The 20,804-nt window shown below is 48.0% G+C and overlaps 1 protein-coding gene across 1 annotated transcript in view; it reads right to left on the bottom strand.

Moving 5' to 3' along the window:
• The window catches only part of LOC144799831 (inactive hydroxysteroid dehydrogenase-like protein 1), a 525,849-nt gene that overhangs the window by 391,193 nt on the left and 113,852 nt on the right, over positions 1 to 20,804 (bottom strand). The window lies entirely within an intron of this gene.

Here is a 20,804-nt window from a genome sequence, read left to right as displayed (position 1 = left end):
CCAGTTCAGACATGGCTATATGCAAATCAGTCTGACCCTGTGCCTCATGGGAACAGTCCAGCCCGAACTGCCAAGCCATGCCTTCCCTGGACCGGGAACAAGCTTCCGAGGACCGGTTTCTGGCATTCCAGCCGTCTTCAGCCCGGCTTGCTTGAATCCAGTGGCAAAGTGAGCAAGGGACTCACGTCTGAGCATACCCTGCCACACTTATGGCGGCCAAAGCGGTACAAAAGGGGCTTGGTAGTTCGGGCTGGACTGTTCCCATGAGGCACAGGGTCAGACTGATTTGCATATAGCCATGTCTGAACTGGTGTGGCAGAGTGGGCTAAAGAACTGTGATGGATTAAACCCAGATCTTTTGACTGGGTGTGAGTGTTCGATTGGTTCAGATGCTCCGTCCATCACCACCCCCTTTTGTACCGCTTTTGGCCACCATAAGTGTGGCAGGGTATGCTCAGACGTGAGTCCCTTGCTCACTTTGCCACTGGATTCAAGCAAGCCGGGCTGAAGACGGCTGTAATGCCAGAAACCGGTCCTCGGAAGCTGGTTTCCGGTCCAGGGAAGGCATGGCTTGGCAGTTCGGGCTGGACTGTTCCCATGAGGCACAGGGTCAGGCTGATTTGCATATAGCCATGTCTGAACTGGGGTGGCAGAGTGGGCTAAAGAACAGTGATGGATTAAACCCAGATCTTTCGACTGGGTGTGAGTGTTTGATTGGTTCAGATGCTCCGTCCATCACCACCCCCTTTTGTACCGGACTGTTCCCATGAGGCACAGGGTCAGACTGATTTGCATATGGCCATGTCTAAACTGGGGTGGCTGAGTGGGCTAAAGAATGGTGATGGATTAAACCCAGATCAGTTGACTGGGGGTGAGTGTTTGATTTGCTCAAACGCTCCGTCCATCATCCCCTTTTGTATCGCTTTGTTCGGCCTAAGTGTGGTAGGGTATGCTCAGACGTGAGTCCCTTGCTCACTTGGCCACTGGATTCAAGATAGCCTGGCTGATGAGGATTATGAATCCGAAACCGGTCCCAGGATGCTTGTTTCCGGTCCAGGGAAGACATGGCTTGGCAGTTCGGGCTGGACTGTTCCCATGAGGCACAGGGTCAGACTGATTTGCATATGGCCATGTCTGAACTGGGGTGGCTGAGTGGGCTAAAGAATGGTGATGGATTAAACCCAGATCAGTTGACTGGGGGTGAGTGTTTGATTTGCTCAAACGCTCCGTCCATCATCCCCTTTTGTATCGCTTTGTTCGCCCTAAGTGTGGTAGGGTATGCTCAGACGCGAGTCCCTTGCTCACTTGGCCACTGGATTCAAGATAGCCTGGCTGATGAGGATTATGAATCCGAAACCGGTCCCAGGATGCTTGTTTCCGGTCCAGGGAAGACATGGCTTGGCAGTTTGGGATGGACTGTTCCCATGAGGCACAGGTTCAGACTGATTTGCATATGGCCATGTCTGAACTGGGGGTGGCTGAGTGGGCTAAAGAATGGTGATGGATTAAACCCAGATCAGTTGACTGGGGGTGAGTGTTTGATTTGCTCAAACGCTCCGTCCATCATCCCCTTTTGTATCGTATCGGTGTTTAGTGCCAACTGCAGGCTGAGCAGAACCATCAGTATGTATTAAACAATCGTAATGATTGAGAGGCAAAATGTCATTGGGCACAGGGTATTCTTGTACATAATAGAGGAATTCTTGTGCTTGCACAGTGAGGTCAAATACATAATCAACATCAGTGGTTGGTAAAGGGGTTGCCCATTTTATCCATCATGGATGTAAGGTTTCGCGATAGGAACACTTGCCTAGGTGACAGCCTCTAAGGCCGGAATGAGAGTTACCACAATTATGAATTTCCCCTGGGCCAATGGTCTTTCCTTCATAACAGCTGTCTGAACTGCAGTCAGTATTTTTTCTTTTAATGCAAAACGCATTTTACCATAGGAGTATAAATCTGATTAATAATCAATCACTACAGTATCATCCTCATTAAAGGTGACATATGTATAGCCAGTGCATCCCGTAATTATGTGGATTGCCAAGTTAGTTGTGTTTCCATGAGTGTCTAACAGACACATGCATCAAGCGATTAAGAAATCGCAAAACGTGCGAATCGCTAAAAAAGAGCAATTGCGATCGCAAATAACAGTGTTCCAATGCATTAACCTTATTTTTGCGAAAATCTGTAATTTTTCGCAAAAATAAGGAATCGCTTAATAATTCTGAGAAAACACTTGCGATTGCTTATTTGCGATTTTCAAATACAGAATCGCAAATAAGAAATCGCAATTGGAATGCATAAAAAATCGCAAATAGCGATTTTCATAGAAATCGCAAAATTGCTATCGCAATTTAAGAAGGGACACAACCAGGTGGTAATCATGAGTGCAAATCTGAAACAGCTGAAAGGCAACAGAAACTGATTTAAACACACCCACAATGAGGTCCCAGAAGTCAAAATGGCAGGGCTGGACCTGATGGCGAGGAGGATGAGGCTGCAAGCTGCTCGACAGAGAGGGAGGCGAATCAATGAGCGCATCTTCAGAGTCCGCATAACTTTGCTAGAACAGCAGGAGGACGAGATATATGATAAGTATAGGCTGAATGCCCAAATGATACATGATCTAATCAATGAATTGGACCCCATCCTGCAACGACAGACTCATAGGACCAATGCAATCCCAATGCATGTACAGATTGCATGTTGCCTACATCTACTGGCGTCAGGCAGTTTTCAGGGAGTAATTGCAGTAGCAGGAGGTGTGTCGCAAAGTGCATTGTCACAAATATTCAAAGCATTCCTTGATGCCATGATGGTCCAGATACACTCACACATACGTTTCCCTACCACAGCCCATGACATTGCTAAGACCAAGCAGGAGTTTTACCAAATTGCAGGCTTCCCCCAAGTACTGGGTTGTATTGAATCACCCATGTGGCAATATGTCCCCCTGCAGCACAGGAATATTTGTATAGGAATAGGAAATCTTATCATTCCCTCAATATTCAGGTTGTGTGTAATGCCAAAAACATCATAACGGACATTGTTTCGCAATTTCCTGGCAGTGCACATGATTCATATATCTTCAGGCAAAGTGGCATTCAGACCCGTCTAGCAAGGGGAGATTTTGGAGAGGGACATTTGCTAGGTAAATATGTGCAATACAGCATTCCATTCATTGTACAAATGTTAATGTCAAACAACAACTGACAGCCTTTGATCCCTCCAATGTAGGTGACAGCGCATACGCCTTGCGAAATTACCTGATGACACCTTATCTCAATCCTACGACTGCCACCCAAAGGAGATACAATGCAGCACACATCTCAACTAGGAACGTGATAGAGCGAACATTTGGGCTGCTGAAGAGCCGATTTAGACACCTTCATAAGACCGGAGGAGCAATGAAATACAACCCTGAACAATGCTGCAAGATAGTGGCAGCATGTGCCATGCTGCACAACATTGCGACAAAGGGAGGTTTGGAAAAGGAGCTGTCTGACAGTGACTCGAAGGATGGGAACCAGCAAGTGCAACACCACCCTGCCCTAAAAGGATCAGGCGCAACAGAAGGGCGCAGGCGCAGATCGGAGATTACACAGAATTACTTCTAAGGTGAGTAATGATGACACAATCACAGTACATGAAATAAAAAGTAAGCTTTATGTAAACAAATTGTGACCAGGGAACTGAAGCACACTTCCAAAGTGACTAGTGGCACAAGAGTCTTGCCCAAAAACATTAGAAAATTGAAAATAACTATTACTTGAAAGTCAGTGATTAGGTCACATCGTAACAATGGTTAATTCACCATCTCAGGCAAATATTGTGCATGGGAGCCTAGCGCTTTTTCCCGCGAACACCCAGACGCCTGTCTGCGGCAGCATCTTCTTGCCTTACGTTGGTAGTGGATGGGGTGGCGCTGCGTGTATTGCGTCTCACTGTACTTGCAACTGGCATTGTTGTACTGCTCATGCTTGAGGCACACTCACTACTTTCTTCCTGTGTAGACATGTTGCCTCCACTAGTAGATGCATTCATCATCTCAACCGCATTTGTTACTTGATCTAGTGCTTTGGCAACATCTCCGCTCCAATGACACATTTGGGTCTGCATTGTCACAGATCTACGCGCAAGCAGTGCTGTTGCTGTGGCCAGCCTATTGTTAGACTTTCCTTGCAGTTTGAGCTGCTGCATGAGTTGCCGATGCTGTCTATTGTGCGAAGCATGCCCCTCCTGCATGACCTTTGTCAGTTCCTGCACACTACTGGCCAGTACTGCTATGTTGCCTGACATCTTTGCTATTTCCACCTTGACTAATCGAGTGTTCTTGCCCTGCAGGCGATGTGAACGGAGCATCTGTCCCTCCAAGCCACCCCAGACCGGATATGTCTGCTCCACCTGCTGTGGTCTGCGTGCTCTGCGTCTTCTGCGTTGCACTCTGCGATTGCCTCTCCGGATCTGTGTTGGTGTAGTTGTGGCGCTAATACTTTGGCGAACGCTGACAACAGGTGCTGCATTGGCCTCATCATCTGACGCCATGGGAACCAGTGTTGGGACAGGTGACCTACGGGAATGTGGTACACGTGACTGTGTAGTTGGCAGAGCTGGTGTGTCCTCAGGTTCTGAAGCGCTGCTGTGCTGCATTTCCGGGACCTCACTATTCCCGGCCTCATTACGTTCACGCTTTTGAACATATGCTATACTATTTGAAATCGTTTTTGACATATGTGTGTGTTTGTCATTGTAACTGCTTGCCCTGACTACATCTCCCATGATGCACTTCCCATAGTAATGGAATTGTAGTACATGCTTTACAGTGTGCGCTTACGGTGTGCTGAGCAGACATTCTGACTTCAGTAATTGGGACAATGTAAACATGCATTCCTCTTACCTCCAGACGTGTGTGCAGCTCCTGAGGTGTCCAGCTGCGTCACACCAACAACAGCTTCAGGCTGGATTGTTGACTCCACCAAATCCTCCATGGGAGTGTTTCCAGTGTCTGGTGGTGTACCCCCTCCTGTTTTATGTGCCTCCTTCAACCGGTCTGCAATGCGCGCCTTGGCCTGACTGCGCAGATCGTACCATCTCTTTTTTAGTTCTTCATTGGTATGGTGAGTCACCCCAATGGCATTGACTCTGTTCTGAATCCGGATCCATATCTTCCTTTTCTCCTGCTCAGGTACCTTCAGAGAAGCTTTTCCAAACAGCTTATCGTGGCTGTGCACTACTCCCTCAATCAGAGTTTCTTTTTCTGAGAATTTAACTTTTCTTTTCCTGGCACTTTGGGTGTCCTCTGCTGTTTGTGCAGGTTCCATTTTCTGTTGTTTGCAGGTGTTCTCAATCTCTCTCTCTCAGACTCCTCTGCTCCCAGAGCCAGCTCCCTCCTCTCCCTGAGCCTCAGCACTGAAAATGAGGCTTGGAGTGCACACTTCCTGGTTCTGATGTCATCAACATGCATCAATGTGCGACCCCGGAAATTGCGAAATCACAATTTGCGAAATCGCAATTTGCGAGTTCGCAAAAAACAAGAAATCGCAATATTTTCTGCGATTTTTACCGATTCCTTATTTATTCGCAAATTTTGTGATGAATCGCGTTTTGCGATTCCTTATTAGCGATTCCTTAAAAATCGCAGATAAGGAATCGCAAACTCATTTCTTGATGCATGTGCCTGTTAGTGTCTGGATGAAAACATGTCAGTTTGAAGTGTTCTCAGAATCTGTGTACGTTCTGATGTCCAATATTTACTTGAAGAGTCAGTTCAAGTTAATTTGCAAAATGGTTTAACCCATTGTGCATCGTCTGGTGTGTATGTTCTACCAAAATTAAGAAAATCTAAAAGTGATTATAGCTTTTTCATGATTGTAAATGTATATGAGGTGCGCCTTCGTTACATTACTGCCAATGAAATTGTACTAAAAAAAGCTTTTTTATGGTGTTTGGTGGTTGCAAGAGAGTAGGAAATGTTGTGCAAGGGTTTATCATTCAGTTGCCAACTCATATCAAAAGAGTAGGACACTGAGAAAAGCAATTTTTGTTTTTTGGAAATTGAAATCTTAACTATGTTCAGCAAATCCCAAAAACTATGAGATCTTCTCTGGTTAAATGTGTGTTTTATCGTCCGTGAACCCTTCCATTTTTCTGCCAGTTGTGAACCAGGACAGGCATCTGCAGCATGGCTATCGGACTGGGGCATTATTAAGTGGTCCTTTACCCTGTAATACTAGACATGTGTTGCACCACTGCAATATTATAAGCGGCATTCACCTGTTATGTGGTTTCTTGATGTAAGAAGCCTTGAACACTTTTGAAAGACTTACATGTGGACGTTTATATTCAATAGCCCTGATGAAATTCAATCAACTGATCTGAACGAAATGTGTTGGCTGAATGATGTTCTGTTTGTACCACCCAAATAAATGCTGATGACTGAATTTGACACCTGGTTGGACTCATTATCTGGACAGTAGCTAATTTGGGTATTGTCTAAGGTGCACCACTCCATTGATTCTATCGTCCTTGAGGTATATATCACCAGTGTAGGACAATGCTCCTGAGTCAATTTTTGAAGAACTGACGTTACTCAGGCAGAAAACAGACCTGAGCTGTTCTTGTACCCTTGTGAAAGTTGGCAGAATATTCTCTGGCTACTAAAGTGCTAAACGCTGTTAAGTCTGCTTTCAGGTGCTATGGTTTGGCATGGCAAGCCCTTGGAAATATCCAAAGTGGGATTGAATTTTTTGTGAACTATGTTACTCATTAAATCTGCCTTATGTGAATTTAGAATTTGCAAAAGTGCATGTATGGCTGTTTAAATGTCTGTAGTCTCAAATTAAGCGATAGAAATAATCTGCGTTTGCTAGCTGAAGCCACTCGTCACCATTGTCAGGTCCTAACATTGTGTCATACTCTGACGACACCCAACTCATCCTCTCCCTAACCAATGAACCTGACACTGCCAGACACAACTTCAGAGAAGGCATGGAAGCCGTCGCCAAATGGATGAAAAACAACTGCCTTCAGCTCAACACCAACAAGACGGAAGTACTCATGATGGGACTAAACCCCAACACCTGGAATGACACCTGGTGGCCTCCCGCCCTCGGACATCCTTCCACCCCCAAGGACCATGCACGCAACCTGGGAATCATCCGGGCTCTGAGCTCAAAATGGACCGCCAGATCAATTCAGTCACGTCCTCCTGCTACCACACCCTCCGCCTCCTACGTAAGACTTTGAAATGGAACCTCCTGAACGCAGGAAAACCATCACGCATGCCTTGGTCACAAGCAGACTAGACTATGGCAACGCACTCTACGCCGGAATAAACAAAAACCTCACCGCAAGATACAGAACATCCAGAACCCCGCAGCAATACTGGTCCTCAACCAGCCAAAACACAGCCACATCTCCCAGTAACTTGGCACACTGCACTGGCTCCCCATTGAAGCAAGAGTCATCTGCAAGATGCTCACCCACGCACACAGGGCCCTCCACAACACTGGACCAGCATACCTGAACAGCAGACTCAAATTCCGCGCACCCCAAAGAGCCCTGTAATCAGCTCAGCTCCACTACGCCGTGGTCCCACGCACAAGGAAAACCATATGGGAGGCCTCTCCTTCTCCTTCCTCGCAGCCAAGGCCTGGAACGCCCTTCCCCTCCGCCTCAGACAGACAGCAGTGCTCCCCACCTTCGTAAGAAACCTCAAAACCTGGCTCTTCGACCGACCCCCCTCCCCCCCGAGGCACTGGAGCCTGCTACCACCCACCCCCAGCGCCTTGAGACCCTCACGGGTGAGTAGTCGCGCTTAATAAACGCCTGATTGATTGATTTAAGCAATGGATTATTCATTGTTGAAATACAAGGCTCTATTACACCTTAATACTCTAATTGTAATAGATTTTTCCTGTGGAATTTGCTTCATGTTGTATTGGGTATTGTGTTTGCACTTGTGGGCTGGCCCATATGTGTATAACGTGATAAGGCAAGTCTTTATCCCACCCTACATGATTGCGGTTTAATGCTGGGGCTTGTACAAGAGCCCATTCTACAACATATGCTTTTTTGACAATTTCAGGGACATGAACAGAGAAGGAAGATATCAATACATCCTCTCCTTGTGGGACTTTTATAACAAACTCAGGTGGCCAATCCTTCAGCCAAGAGAATGTCATAAGTGTTGGTTAAATTTTCCCAGAATATTACTTTAATGGAGCCCGGTATGTCACCCTCAGTTTGGATTTCCAAATCATAAAGGGCCAAATGTACAACCCTTACATTTTGTGACTCGCAAATTGCGTCGCTTTGCGACTCGCAAAATGCAATGGCAATTCCCATTGGGGTCACAAATTGCATGCCTCATCAATATTCAGGAGGCAAGCACAATTTGCAACCCCAGAATTCCACCATGTCTGGGATTGATTTTTAAATAAAGCAGTTTAAAAAAAAAAAAACACAATTTCCTCAAAGGAAAACGGGATGCATTTAAAAACAAGCATTTACAATGCAATGGTCTCGGCAATATTATAGGTAGAGCTATTGGTATTGCTCATTATTTTTTTTATCTTTTTTGTATCCCTAAATAAATGGCATTGTCATTTCTATTGGCATTAGCTTTTTTTTTGCATATGTGATACCTATTGCATTAGCAGAGAGAGAGTGAGGTATTGAAATAGAGGGAGAGTGAGGTAGTGAGAGAGAGAGTGAGGTAGATAGAGAGTGAGGTAGGGAGATAAGAGAGAGTGAGGTAGTGAAAGAGTGAGGTAGTGAGGGAGAGGGATGTTGTGAGGTAGTGAGATATAAGCATAGAGTGATGTTGTGATGTAGTGAGATAGAGAGAGAGGTAGTGAAAGAGAGAGTGAGTTAGTGCGATAGAAAGAGTGAGGTAGTGAGATAGAGAGTGATTGAGGTAGTGAGTGAGAGAGAGAGTGAAGTTGTGAGGTTGTGAGCTAGAGAGTGAGGTAGTGAGAGACACATGCACCAAATGCTACACACCGCTTGTGGACTTTGCACGTATGACGTGGAGCCGAGATAGGATGAACAATATTGGATGGTCATATTTGCAGAGCTGTCACACATGACTCACATCATAATCACACCCTCACCAGAACGAGCGCTCTTAGGTTATGTACATGACATCCCTAAAACCTCACGCCGCTTTGAGGCAGCAAGCACTCTCCTACACAAAAAGCAAGGCTTAACAGCTTAATCCACTGTAACACTAACTGTGAGCTATACGCTAACTGGCAACCAATAGCATGTAGACCTTGTGACACATGGCAGCCATTGCGAGAAGAACTCCTTACGTTGGAAAACACCACTAGCTCCCCATCTTAGCAAAGTCACTCCCTCTCAACACCTAAGAGGATATGCCAAGTAACGTGCCATATAACGGACCTGCTTAAAAAAAACAGATTACTTTGCGGGTCTGCTGTGGAGCGAGCCCCAGAAACGTGCGGTTCTCTGGACCCACTGGGCACATGGCGTGAGTGTGAATAGACAGAAGAGTGGGGTAAGGGGGGTGAAATGTACTGCCTATTCATGTACTTGTAAAAAATTAAGACAATAACAGGTGCCTTTGTTACTGCAAAATAGTTTGAAGGAAAAAAAAAAAAGAGGGAAATGTTGGGAGTATTGAGCATCCTCATTCGACTCTAAAGCACACCGATGCTGTGTTGTGTAATGATAGTCCCATGTTCGGTAGTGGATTGGTGCCTGCGTGGTTCACAACAATGTTCGGCATCTTCAACACATGTCCAGCAACTGCCTGACACTCCTAGTTGTGGGGGTGTCTAAATTGCATATAAACTGTCAAGATACTTCATGGTGTCTGGCGTTACTCTCAATGGGGGCGTTGGGAAACTTCGGAGGACGGAGTAAGCAAAATGAGGCAAAAGTCCTAAAAAAAAAGCCACAGAATAATCTGTTCAGTGTCCAATGACATCAAGAGTGTTCCACCTCATGCTTGCCAACATTCTGATACTCAAATAAGAGAATGTTTCATTTTTCAATTCCACGAAATACCATAACTAGAATTAATACGGCATTGTGTGCGGTTCTCCTCACAGCATGGATCTAGCGCATACCTGTGCAGTGCAACAGATGGCACATTTATCGCTAGCATAGAGTATGCAAGGAAAGGGAGCATGCTTTCTTACAAACCGGGGCGGGCTGCAGATTAAAGATTTTAGGACTTACCAAGGCGATCCCTTTCCTGCCTGCTACTTACTTGTGGGTGCCACGTGGTCTACGGGTTTACCAAGGTTTACTTGGTGTTTAAGAGTGTGCGTGGAGGCTGGTGTAAGCAACGACGCGGGGTAAAGATGCTCTGGGTGCAGGAAGTGTCATGGAAAGGGTGAGCTGGTAGAGGGAAGACAGTCGGGAAACACATGCACTCTTATGGAGTGTTAGAACCTAACTAAATCAATGTACCTCAAGAATCATGTGGCTAGTGGGAGGACACTTGCCACCAACCGCAAACTGTATGGGAGTGACCGCACAGATAACCAATTGTAACTAATGGGTGGGCTGTAAACCTGTTTTAATTCTTTTCTTTTTAATTACAAGAGATTTTGCAAGCGCTCTGCAGACGAAAACTAAAAAGCAGCGCTCCAAGGCTGCAGCGCGCTAACAGAGGTGCGGAAGGCCAAAGGTGAGAGGGCAGGCGAGGAATGAGGTACACTGGCACAGCAGGGCATGGCTCCCACCACAAACAGCTTGAGAAGCTGAAGGGCAAGGGTGAGGAGCACAAGGGCAGGGACAAATGCACAGGCAGAGCAGTGTACATCTCCCAGAACTGCAACAGTAGATGCCGAAGGGCAGGAATAGAGCTGCACCGGGGATCAAAATGGGGGTTTCAGCGATGGGGGAAAAAAATAAAAAAACAAAATCAGAGAGTGTCAAGCAGGTCAGGGTAGTGGGAGAGGGAGCCGTGAGAGTTGGATGGCCAGGACGGAGACAACTTTCAGAGCGTTACCCTTACCGTCAGTCGAACCTCGGCGGCGCAGCCCTGTCCACGGTCAGCAGGAGGCTGAGAGGGGCATGCCGCTGCTTTGCTGCACAGCTCTCCGCCGGGACTGCTTCCGTGCACTCTGCTCTCTGCTGCACAGGTCTGCGCCGGGACTGCTTCCATGCACTCTGCTGCACAGCTCTCCGGCCGGCCGGGGAGGACAGGTCCCGTGCACAGTATCTGCTGTACCCGCCTGGAGAAGGAGAGGTCCGGTGCACGCCTCAGCTTGGGACACAACACAGCTCTCCCACAGAGACAGTGCTGCGCACACTGCCGCCTCTGAGTGAAGTGCAGCTTTTCTTCACAGACCAGCCCTTTGCTCACAGATGGGACGGCGGCTGGCTCCTTCTCCTCCGCAGCGGGACTTCCGGCTTGCTTGTAGGCGGGCCTCCGTCCTCTCTCCGTTTGCCTGTCTTCCTGCCTCAGGGGTCCGCCAATAGTAGCGCGGCGCCGAGCAGGAAGGCGGGCAGGAAGGCGGGTGCAGCGTGTGGGAATCCCGGGCCCGGCGGTGAAGTCTTTGGCAATGCCGGGTGGGCACCGGCCTTAAATTAAATGGCGATGTCCCTGGCAGGGTGGGCACCTGCCAGGGGCCCCGAAAATCGCCAAGGAGCGGGGCAAATGCACAGCACAAACGGGGGCAGAGGCAGAGGCTCGAGTCTCACCCTCACTGCGGGGAAAGGAAAATGGCTGCCACAGGGTTCCGAATTTTTCGGAATCGGGGGCGTGGTTTTGCTGTTTTGAGTGACGCATGACGTCACTGTCTAAAGAACAACAAAAATTACGCCCCCGAATCCGAAAAAGACGGGGCTTGTTTGGAGTGACGCATCTCTCCTCCAATGGCTGGCCTCCGTTTAGGAAGCCAGCCAATGGAGGAGAGACGGGGCAGGAAGGCGGGACCTACAGCGCTACTAAGAATCATTAAATCTCCGGCCTAAGACTGCGCAAGCGCAGCCTTTGAGCCTTCGACCTAAAGAGAAATTAAACTTTTCAGTTTCATTTTTTAAGGGCAGGCATTGGTCCCTGGGACCACTACCTGCTCTTAGAAAATATTTTCTCACACACTCACAAAGGGGAAGGGGTCCCATGGGGACTCCATACAGTTTGCGAGTGGTTTACCACCTACTTGAAGTATGTGGTAAAATGTGAGTGGTTTGTGGCCGCAAATGCTGTCGCAAAACAATAGTACATTGCAGTGAGTCTCGCTATTAGGAAGGGGTGCCCTCGCAAAATAGCGTTTGGACATGCCATTATCCTTTTTTGCTGTCACAAACGGGCCGATCTCCTGTTTGCGAGAGCAAAAAAGGGTTGCACATCTGGCCCAAAGTTTTTTGGGATGGCTAACCCACTGATCTGGTGTTACAACTTGAATAAATTCATTAGTTGCTCTCAAAACCAGGAACCAGCAATTCTTGAAAATTCCAGCAAACTATAGTAACCTTTGCTGTGCTGTTTAGCAGTGTCAATGCCAACGTCTTGTCTGAAGGAGTGTTCTCAATATATGTGCCATTTTTATTGGAAATACTCTCCACTTTCTTCTTCTGGGGTTTTTGTTGTGGATGTTTCTCTTCCTGTTTTTAATAATGATGTCAGACCAGCGTTGTGAGTCCTTTCTCTGTTTCACAAGCTTTTCATGCCTGCGTTCGGGTCGTCCCCTTCTCTCCAAGCATTTGTCAGGAGAATCCTGAAAGGAACGAGAAGGACGTGTATCAGTATACTGATACCTATCAGACTGTTTAAGTGAATTACGGTTTTGTAAATTATAGTGTTTTTCAGTGGACTCCGGTTGCAGAGATCCACCTGGTGTTTTTGTTTTATCTTTATTTTTCTGTATCTCCCACTAATTCTTTAGAAGACTCCGGTGCCTGTTTGGTATTATCTTTATCAGAATTGCTTTTAAGCTGCAGCTCATTAGGTCAGGCTACAAAAACTAACTCAATCTATAGATGTATAGGTTTCACCAATACTTTTGGGTAATTTGCGCTCCTATTCCACAACGGGAACCTAACTGAGGCATTGGCATACTGCCAGTTCTGGTGTCTCTCCTTTAATATTACGTAAAATAAGTTAGGAAATGGTGGCATAGTTACCAAACAATTTAAACCCCAATTTCAGGACAGGGGCAGCCAGTATTTATTTAGAATGTGTTTTAGCACCTCCGACAAAACAGCAATGTATGGTGAACCATGTGTTATGGTACATATGGCGGCAAAGACTGTGTTCCAGGTGGCACAGTCCTTTTCTGGGGGACGCATACCAAGTTGTAGGCAGTGGCACATTGTGTGAATTCTATGTTTGTCATGGGAAAACAATGCTTCAAGCTAATTAGCTTTTGTGCAATCCAAAGCAGAATTATCTCTCATCTGGCGGGATCTTTCCCCTTAAGTGAATTAATAATTACTAGACTAATTACAGGCACAGCTAACTGTGGCTGCACATCTTGGACAGCCGTTGCTGTGACGGCTGTTATTAAGTGCATAACGAACTGTGTTAAACGTATATATAGTCTAACTAGACCTGTGTAAAGAGCACAGAGGTCTGCAACATTTAATGGTGCTAAATGTGGCTATTGTGTATAGCCAGCTAGGGCTGCCCAGGTGGCTTCTTCATTGCTGAGGAGACCCAATCTTATGTTGTTTAGTTGATCTGGAACCAGTTCTGATGTTCTCGATATGTTAACCGTATTTCTGAATGTTCATATGGTCTATATCGACTAGGTAATGTAGCAGGAGTATTTGTGTGCAAAGTCTGTGTAGTGCCATCAACTGCAGGAAAGCCCTCCGTAGCAGGCTATATCACCTGTGGCCTTTATTACTTGAGCTGGCCTTTACTGGCTCGCTCAAGACCGGCCCTGTTTGAAAGTACAGTTGTGTAATGGTTGGCTGCCTTTTCCATTTTTTGTTGGTCTTGGTCATGGTGTCCTTTACTATGGTTTTCTTTTTGGACTTCCTCTGTTGAATCTGCTCGAAAAAGGTCCAATTTAAGTTTGGTGTGTTGCTTATAGTTGACGTTTGGTTTAGTACACGCCGCAAAACCTAAAGGAAAGCCTACAGTCGAGTTCTAGTCTGGTGATGGCCACCTAAGTGCCCAGTTGTTGAATCCAGACGAACAGTGACCTCCCCTGCTCTTCACTTTCTTTAGTGCCAATTCCAGGGACTGTACTGGTGTCCTTAGGGGTTCAAGTAGCAAAGTAGTTTGCCATGGTCTGAAATTTACATTTCCGGAGTTCTAATTGTAACAGCGTCCCCATTTGCCAATTGTGTCACAAGGAAAAAGATCAGTTGGGTTGGAGACTAGTAATTGTCATATATTGAATTTATACCTGACATATTGGTGATTCTTTCTCCTCCTGTCTTTCAGAATCAGCAGCCTTGTGGCTGGGTTACAAATTCCTCTTGAAAGCTTTCCACCTCTTCTCGTCTCTTTTAATTACTAAATTTAGGAGCACTTAGAAACAGATGAACCACCAGGATTAAGGTTTAAAAAAGCACACACTTAAAAAGTTAATAGGTCTGTCTCTTTTATAGTGAAATGTTTTTGCCTGATTAATATTCAGATGGGTTCTGTGAGTACCTTTGTAAAGAAGACTGCATGTGGAGGACACAAGCATCATATGTCGTTATTTTATAAAACTAACATTGAAAATAGAAACAAAGTTTTAAATTTGATGTTTTTCATGGAATCAAGTTTCGATTTGGGTAATCAAATGTGCTTCTAGCTGAAAATTACACTTTGGTGAAATGTTTTTCGTATTTGAAAAAAACTCCTGATGCCCCCACCATGATTATAGTCAGTTCAAATAACTTTATTCGATTCACAAGAATCATAAAAGTGGTCCATACATATATAAAACAATTTAATATAAACTTTTAAAAATATTCTATACAAAAATTGGGGTGAGTTTATGTCAAAGTTCTACATTTTTTAAAACAAATTTTTGATCAAATACAACATTCCAACAAGTTAATTTTCCAGTAATAATTCATACCTTTTCCTAATGATTGTAGTCCTTCGGGGTTGCCTTTCCTGCATGTATTTTGTAGCTTGCACTTCTATTATCTGCTTTGTACTTTGGTGCCATGAAAGCATGCCCTGCAATTGACTTTACCTGCTTGCCGTTTTTATTTATGGATATGTTTTATTATTTTTGTAATGCGCCCACTAAACCTTTAATTTTTCCTTAGGCGTTAAGGTACGGAAGGGCGAAATGTTATTATTCAGTCCTTTTCGCCCTCGAGGCAGGGGTGGCTCCTCCGTTGCAGCGGGGGAGCGTCGCCCCTCTTAAAATCCCCCCAAAGCTCCAGAGATTAAAAATAAAATGGTAGTTCATTACCATTTTATTTTTCATCCCCGTCCAGAGCCGAGCATCAGGACCGGGGTGGGGCTGCTGCTGACTGACAGCACCCGAGAGGATGGTGGGCTTTCTAATGCACTGTTTAAAGTGTGTATGTTTTTTTGGCCGACCGTCTTGTGACGGCCAGCCACACATATGCACTTTAAACCTCTCAACCCATCTTAAGACAGCTGGGTTGACAGCAAGTGCAGGCCTATAGTGCGATGTGGAGCACGGAGAGAGGCTGCTCCCTCCAATCAGGGCACTGCTTACATATAGCATGTGGGCAGCACCAGGATTGGGCAAGGGAGCTCCAGCATCTGGTTGCAGTTCCTGCAAAGAAGAGGTCCGGAGTGAACACATCACGTTCGTTAAGTTTTATTTTATTATTATTATATTTTTTTAAAAAGTTTTATTTGTATTTGTTTTGAAGAACAGAGAAAATAATACAAGCGACAACCCTGTAGTGCATCCCACATAAGGAATAAAGAAGAGGCATACAGCACATTATAATCGGCATAACAGGTACCACAGTGCAATTGAAAGATCAGTCTCCGATGTCCATCAAAGTCAATCCCTCCTCCGAATCCGGAGGGGTAGGAGCTCCGCCAAGAAGGGGTACCGGGGGGAAGGCGATTGATACAGTGCAGGAGAAGTTGAAGCCTCCAAATGCCTTGAGGGCGTCGCAACAATTAACATAACTACTATACCCCACCCTACCCCCCTCCCTACCCACACCCCAGGTGGTGGTAATGAGTAGACACAAGCATTCAAACATTCATACAGCCATGGTTATATCTGAAAGAGATGAAGTGTGCGCAATGTGGATGGACAAACAGCAGATGGCAGCCCCTTTGAGAGAAAGCGGACCAGGGGACCCCATCGAAACATAAAGTTCTTGAAGGCTCCTAGGAAGATGTCCGCCACCCGTTCCATACTCAATAATCTCCACAGTCTCGCGTGTCACAAGCATATCGCTGGGGCCTCTGGCTTCTTCCAGGCCGCTGCTAGGGTGAGTTTGGCAGCTCCAATGCAGAGCCACAAGATTTGTTTGTCAGCTCTGGTTTGACGTTCGAGAGCGGGGTCCCGTAGTCCCAGCAGGACGTGAGCTATGGAGTCAGCCACCGGATATCAGAGAATATCTTTGATATGGGACAAAATCTCATCCCAATATGGGCGGATGATTGGGCAGTCCCACCAGATGTGGCGGAAGTCACCTAAGAGGCCACAGCCCCTCCAACACCGGTCCGAAGAGGCCGGAAATATGCGATGTAACTTGGATGGGTATAAGTACCAATCCATGAGGGTCTTGAGATGGACTTCTCGTAGTTCTATGGAGTGGTTATGTGTCGTAATGTCGCGCCAAAGACCCGACCATTCCTCATCCGTAATTTCTCTCCCAAGAAGTTCCTCCCAGTGCCCCATATAGCGGGGACGGGGTGCCACAGCAGTGGTAAGGAGCAGATTATAAAGGAAGGAGATAGCACCTCTCATAGTGTTGGTGCGGAGGATAAAGGCCTCAAATGGGGACAGAGGTCTAGTGGCTGCGTCGCCTATCCCCGAGGAGGTAGCCCAGTGGATAAGCTGGAGGTGGTGATATCGCTCCGAGGCCGGGACGCCATAGTCCCTCATGCAATTAGCGAAGGTGAGTGGGGCAGAACCGTGAAACAGGTGTGTGAGGGCCCTACAGCCCCCTTCCCTCCACAGTTGAAAGGGGCCCTCCTGCAGCGCCGGCGGGAAAGCCGGATTAAAGTGTATCGGTGTAAAGGGGGAGGGAAACGTAGTCCAGCGATCATCGCCAGAGACTGTGTCCCATACTTTCAGTACCATGCTCGTGGGTGTACTGATGTAAGCGTTCCTGGGCCTGTCCACCTTAGGTTTCTAAGCCAGGTCCCAGATGGACCTCCCCGCGACACTCCTGTCCATGTGCAGCCAGTGTGTTTCTGAGAGTTGTTGGGACCATTCCACCATTACTCGCAATTGCGCAGCCTTGTAATAGAGGTGCATATCGGGGAAACCCACCCCCCCTCCTTCCGCGGTCGCCGCAGAGTAGCGAAGGAGAAACGCGCTCGACCCCCCTGCCAGGTGAAGCGCAGCATCAAGGTCTTAAGAAGTCCATATCTATCGGAATGGGAAGGGCCTGGAAGAGGTACAGAAATTTGGGGAGGAGGACCCTCTTTAGAGCGTGGATTCTACCCAGCCACGAGATGTACTTCGGCTTCCATCGATCTAAGTCTGCTCGCACCGAAGCTAGCAGTGGAGGGTAGTTCGCAGAGAACAACCCCCCTATGGAAGGCGTCAGCCGAACTCCCAGACAAAGGAGAGAGGTGGTCGCCCAAGACAGAGGGGTCAGCGGCCGTACCCGCTCCACCTCTGCAGGAGGAAGTGTGAGATTGAGGATATACGATTTATCAAAGTTAACTTTGAAACCGGCCACCCCCTCGAAGCGACAGAGGACCGCCTGGACGTGCGGGAGTGAGTGCGCCGGGTCCCCCACGGACAACAAAACGTCATCCGCAAACAGGGAGATTTTGTGTTGCTCACCGGTAAAGGGGAGACCTTGGATCCCCTCATGCTCCCTCACTGCAAGCGCCAATGGCTCAATGCGCAGCGCGAAGAGTAGGGGGGAAAGGGGACAGCCCTGTCGGGTACCCCGAGTGTGCGAAAAGAAGGTGGATAGGTGTCCATTGACCATTACTCTGGCGCGAGGGTCACTATAATTTGCCCGTACCATAGTTATAAATTTATCCGAAAAGCCAAAGGCGGTCAGGGTGCGAAACAGAAACCCCCGTCGTCCACACCGTCGAAGGCCTTCTCGGCGTCAAGACCGACCAGCACTGCTGGGATACGAAACCGATTGGCTTTTTCTATCAGGTGGACCACTCGTCTCATATTATCATGGGTCTGTTGGCCCTTGATGAAGCCGGACTGGTCCGGATGGATGAGGACCGGCATTAAGTCCTGGAGCCTACGTGCAAGGATAGAAGAATATAGCTTAGTGTCACTATTGAGGAGGGCTATCGGTCGATATGAAGAGCACTTGGATGGGTCTTTCCCCATCTTAGGAATAACAGATATCACCGCCTCCGCCATAGTTCCCGAAGTCCTCCCAGTCGACGTCATTTCATTAAAGAGGGAGACCAGGTAGTCGCATACCTCCGATGCGAAGGTCTGGTAGAAAAGGGCGGTGTAGCCATCGGGACCTGGCGCCTTATGGAGTTTCAGAGCTTTGATGGCGTCCAGCACCTCCGCTCTTGAGATGGGGGCCGCCAAGAAGTCGTTCCGTTCTGCAGAGACCTGGGCATAGGGAGCTCTGCCAGATAATTCGCCTGATCCTCAGAATCGAGGGCATCCCCGCGTACAGATCGGCATAAAAGCGGCCAAAGAGGGCCACCTTGTCCTCATCCCGGTGGTGCAGGTCACCAGACGAGCCTCGTATACCTCCAATGTATTCCCTCTCCCTCTTATCCCGAAGTTGACGGGCCAAGTATCGTCCCACCTTGTTCCCCTGAGCGTACGAGAGGTGCCGGAGCCTTAGGAGGGTGAGTTCCGCCCGATTTTTGTAGTGCGCCTTTAATTTCCCCCTAACCGCTGTTAAGGGGCGAAGGGTCAGTCGAGACGGGCGGAGTTTATGCGCTTGTTCCAAGGCGGCGAGTTCTGCCTCTAGCCCTTCCCGCTCTTCCCTCCTCAGTTTGTTAAGGCGAGCATTGAGGGCCAGGCAAGTGCCGCGTAGCGAGGCCTTGCAAGCATCCCAAGTGGTGAAAATAGACGTGTCCGAGATGGGGTTAAGAGACATGAAGTCTCGAATGGCCTTTCGTAGTTCCCTGCAGGAGGTGTCGTCCCGAATCAGCGCAGCTGGAAAGTACCACTTGCGAAGGTTATCACCTTTCGCCGTCCAGTGTATTCCAAAGACTAGCAGGCTATGATCAGACACAGATAATGGAAAAATGCTGGAGTCGTGGACATCCCCCCTCAGTGCCTGGCTCAAAAAGATATTGTCGAGGCGGGAATAGGAATGGTGGACATGAGAAAAGAAGGTGTAATCCCGAGACTGGGGATGCAGAGAGCGCCAGCCATCAATCAGGCCCAGTTCACCCACCAGTCGCTGTGTTTCAGTTGAAAACAGGCCAGCGGCTGATCTCTGAGCGCCAGAGCTATCTAGGTTCCTGTCCCAAACCATATTAAAGTCACCTAGCAAAAACAAGTGCCCCTCCACAAAGTCCCACACCCTACGCAGCAGATTTTGGAGAAAGCTATTTTGACCCGCATTGGGGACATACACCACCACAAAAGTGCAGAGCCTACCATGCAATAACCCCTTGACCATCAGCCAGCGGCCTTCCCTATCGCAGTTCACCCCCACTGGTTGGAAGTGGAGGGACGCACGAAATAAAAGGGCCACCCCCCTATGTTTAGAGGAGGCCGAGGATCTGTAAATAAGGGGGAAATGCCTGTGCTTAAGGCGTAGCTCATCTCTGCGCGCCAAGTGAGTCTCCTGGAGGCCCACCACATCTAGTTGATGATCAGATAAGTATTTCCAAATTTTCTGGCGTTTTTGCGGGGAGTTCAGACCTTTCACATTCCAAGTACCAATACTAACTGGCATCGTAAAACAGTAAATCCAGTCGCACAGCTATCGCCTTGGTGATGAACCCCAACATACCTCCCACCTCCCACGTCAGACCCCCCTGCACTCCATCCCCACCACTCCTCTCGCTAGGCTGCCACCTGCACCCCTCCTCACTGAGCAACTCCCAGAGCAAATCCTCAGGCTGTACCAGAGGTCCCGCCCACAGCTGCACCTGCTCTACAGCACCTGAACAAGGAGCATAGACGGCACCATAACCAAGGCGCGCGCCAACAATCCCCAAAAGTAGTACCAAACCAAAAGCAACAGTCATACCAAACCACACATTCCGGTCACCACCACCCCCCAGAGCAACCCCACCAACTCCCCTACACCCCTCCTCCCCACTCCCTCAACATACCATCCCGGATCCCCCCTACCCAAAACCTGCAAAGCAAAGAAAGGATACAAACAAGCATCCGTGGTGGGGAAGGGCCCAGTGTGTGTGCCCTCCGAGGGCCGGACTGTGGTGTCTTCCCAAAAGTACAAGTTACCCACAGTACCTGAAGGCGAAGGGCCCCTCCGGCGCCATAAGACTTCGCTGTGAGGCTCAAGCCGCCCCAGAGCTACCCTGCGTCGATGGCACCGTCACAGATGCAACGGAGGCAACCGCTGCTCCCCGCTCCTGCAAGCTGATCGTGCGATCAGGCCGTCTCGGGTTTCTGTCTCGGCCCACTCTCTGCCAAGATGGCGACCGGTGTCTCCGCCTCGAAGGGGAGCCCCTGTCATCAGAGGCAGGGGAAGCATCGTCAAGGCCCAAGATGTCCCTGGCCGCCTGAAGAGACCGGACCTGCACCAGTCTATTCTGCCACCTGAAGATGAGGCGA

This window comes from Lissotriton helveticus, chromosome 12 (genome assembly GCF_964261635.1).
Source record: "Lissotriton helveticus chromosome 12, aLisHel1.1, whole genome shotgun sequence".
NCBI lineage: Eukaryota > Metazoa > Chordata > Amphibia > Caudata > Salamandridae > Lissotriton > Lissotriton helveticus.
The sequence above is the reverse complement of the archived record's forward strand: the minus strand, read 5'-3'. Positions and strand labels throughout refer to the sequence as shown.